Below are 3,715 nucleotides of genomic sequence, written 5' to 3' on the forward strand. Positions count from 1 at the left end.
ATTAAATAATATTAATTTTTAAATTAATATTATTTAAAGATAAATGATAAGAAAATAAATAATAATCAATGATAAGTATAATAAAATAATAACAATAATTAAGGAAAACCACTTTGTAAAACTCTTTGGCAGTATCTATCAAAGCTGAATATTGGTGACGTCACGGAAATGGCGCCGTGAGCAGCGCATCCTACAGATCTCCCCAAAATCACAACAAATTTATCAACTAGAAACAGAAAAATTTATCCTCGGAGCATTCCGGAGTTCCACACAAACTGAAAGCGAAAAGACTGTTATCACTTAATCTGAGAGACGAGGGTGTGGAGGAAGCTACCGCAAGGACATTCATTCAAGCCGCGGAGGGAGTGTGCCTGTGGTGAGTCAGCCCACACTCGGGAGCAGGGAGCAGCCGCCGGCGCGCGCCTGGTCCGGTTGCAGAGCGAGCACCGCTAACGTTCCCAGTGGCCTGCGCACTGCGAGTGAGAGTCTCCAGCCACCAGTGCCTGGAGCACCCCATTCGTGCGCGTGCCCTGGGCATTCCACGCGCCCAGAGTGCCCTACTGGCCCGCACACCCAGGGTGCCCCATTATCCTGCAACCGGTGCGCCCCAGCCGCCAGCAGCGGGGCAAGCGGGAGAGGCGCCAGGGCGGTCTTCCCTACTTGGGAAATTCTGTCCGTGGGCGGGGCACCTCACCCAGCCATTCAAGCTAGCAATCAAGCGTTGGGGGAGGGGCGCGCAGACAGCCTGAAATACCTTCGGGAGCACAGCTGCAGACCCAATCACTGAAATTAGCTTAACCCATGAAATCTGCGCACCCATGGGTTCTAATTGATAAGATCTCTCTCAGTTCAGCGATCCAAGACAAGAGGCGTGATATTTTTTAGTGCCTCTCACTAAAGGGGCAGGGGCAACTTCTGATTGATAGAGCCTCCATATTCAGGGATAAACGCTAACAAGAGGGACTTGGCAGATAATAAGATCTATACTACACTAGTCGCAAGCAGAGACTAGTGCCTCTTCTTCCCAGCCAAAACAGGCTACAAAGTGTGGAAAGCCTGGGTTGAGTGGTCCAACTGAATGCTAGGCGCTGAACAGTCACCTTGACAACAATTGACTCCCACCCTCGCCTGACTACACTGGAGACTCTGACTGCCAGAGCCTTTCCCAAAGCCTTGCGCTGAGTGGGGATAGAGTGGGGATTTCCCAGCTCTTTGAGCCTCTTACTCCCCAGGCAGAAGCAGTTGCAGTCTTATAGCTGGATCACCAGGCTGCTAATTCAGGAAGGGGGGACTAGGAGAGAGACTCCAGGAAAGCAAACTCTCTCATCATTGGACCCTGCAAACGCCAACAAGCCTTGACTACCAGCAAGACTAAACCCAATTATATGACATTGCCATAGAATCCCATCAACGCAAATCCCTACCTAAGTGTGACACAGGAGCAGAGCCTGGGGTACAGAGTCACCGACCAGGAAGAGGGAGAGAAAAGAAAAAGGAAGAAGTTAACCTCTCAAAATCAAGAAAAATCCACAGACTTTACAACTTGTTCCACTAATTTTTTTGTTGTTGTTGTTTGTTTCTTCTATCTTATTGCCTTTATTATTATTATTTCTATTTCCTCCACCTCGGTCCTTCTATTCTCTGCCCATCTTATGCTTCCCTTTTCTTGAACTACACTACCCATGAGTGTTACATTTTATTTCTCTTCTTCATCCTCACCCTCCTTTAAGGTTATACTCCAAAACACTTAACTCTCACTCTCTCCTCTTTTGTTTTTTTTTTGTTTTGCTTTATTTTGTTTTTTTCTCTTCCTTTTTTTTTCTTCCTTCGTTTTTCTCTTTTTCTTATTTTTTCCTTTCTATTCGTTTTTTCTTTTCTCGTTTTACTTTCCTCCCATTTAATCCTCAATCACGAACAAATTAGTTAATTTGGGACTCAAGGGTTTTTTTTTTTGGCTTTATTTTTCTTTTTCGCTTTTGTTTTTGTTTTTTTCTTGTTTGTTTGTTTATTTTTGTGGCATTTTGGGTACTTTTTACGTTGCTTTTTAACTCACTAGCATTCCTCCCAACCCAAGGTCTCCATTGTATTTAGTCTTCGCTCCACTTAATACAACAGATTTTTACTTATTATTTTTATCTTTTTCTTCTTTATTATTCTTTTTTTTCCTCCTTTTTTCTGGTTCCCTCTTATCCCTCTCATTATATCTCTTAGTTGACCATCACTTACAAGCAAATCATCTTATGCTTGTCTAAGATTTTCTTCCTTTTTTTTTTTTTTTTTGCATTTAGTAGGTCCCTACTCCCTTTTTTTGCCCCTTAAACTCTTCACCCCAAATCAGGCCCTCCATTATAGGCAGTTTTTGTTCCATTTAGCATAATATAATTCACAGGTCATCACGATATTTCCCTGAGGAGGGGAGAGGAGGGAAAGAGAAGAAAGAAAAAAGGGGAAAATAATAAATTATTACTGTTTTTTTTTGTGGGGTGTTTTACCTTTTTTTTTTTTTTTTTTTACTTTTTACTCTTTATTAATTCTAATTAGTGCTATCAACAAGACCACCCTCAGATGCCAATAAGAAAGAGGAAATCGAATATTATGGATACAAAAGAAAGAGAGGTAACACAAATAGATGTGGAAAAATCTATGGAGAAAAGACTTAACATAATGGAAGCCTTGGAGCTAAATGACAGAGAATTTAAAATAGAAATCTTAAAAATACTCAGAGATATACAAGAAAACACAGAAAGGCAATATAGGGAGATCAGAAAACAACTCAATGAACACAAAGAATATATTACCAAGGAAATTGAAACTATAAAAACAAATCAAACAGAAATGAAAACCTCAATTCACGAGCTGAAAAACGAGGTAACAAGCTTAGCTAACAGAACAGCCCAGATTGAAGATAAGATTAGTGAAATAGAAGACAAACAACTTGAGGCACAACAGAGAGAAGAAGAAAGAGACTCAAAAATAATAAAAAATGAGAAAGCCCTACAGGAATTGTCTGACTCCATCAGAAAGAATAACATAAGAATAATAGGTATATCAGAGGGAGAAGAGAAAGAAAATGGAATGGAGAATATACTCAAACAAATAATAGACGAGAACTTCCCAAGCCTGTGGAAAGAACTAAAGCCTCAAATTCAAGAAGCAAACAGAACACCGAGTTTTCTTAACCCCAACAAACCCACTCCAAGGCACATCATAATAAAGATGACACAAACCAATGACAAAGAAAAAATTCTCAAGGCAGCCAGGGAAAAGAAGAGTACAACATATAAAGGAAGGCATATTAGATTTCTCAGCAGAAACTCTACAAGCTAGAAGAGAGTGGACCCCAATATTTAAAGCCCTGAAAGAGAGGAACTTTCAGCCAAGAATACTATACCCATCAAAGCTATCCTTCAAGTATGAAGGAGATATAAAAACATTCACAAATACAGAAACGATGAGAGAATTTATCAACAGAAAGCCCCCACTCCAGGAAATACTAAAGGGGGTTTTCCAACCAGATTCAAAGAACAAAAGAAAACAACACCACAAGTAACAGCTCCACCAAGAACACAATAAAACCAAACTTAAACTGTGACAACAAAGGAAAAAAAGGGGGGAGAGGATGGAGATTAACAGTAGCAAAGGACAATGAAGTGCAGAAATACTCATAAGATAGGGTACTACAATGAATATGATAGGTACCCTTTTCATTACTTAA

Source organism: Saccopteryx bilineata, chromosome 11 (genome assembly GCF_036850765.1).
Source record: "Saccopteryx bilineata isolate mSacBil1 chromosome 11, mSacBil1_pri_phased_curated, whole genome shotgun sequence".
NCBI lineage: Eukaryota > Metazoa > Chordata > Mammalia > Chiroptera > Emballonuridae > Saccopteryx > Saccopteryx bilineata.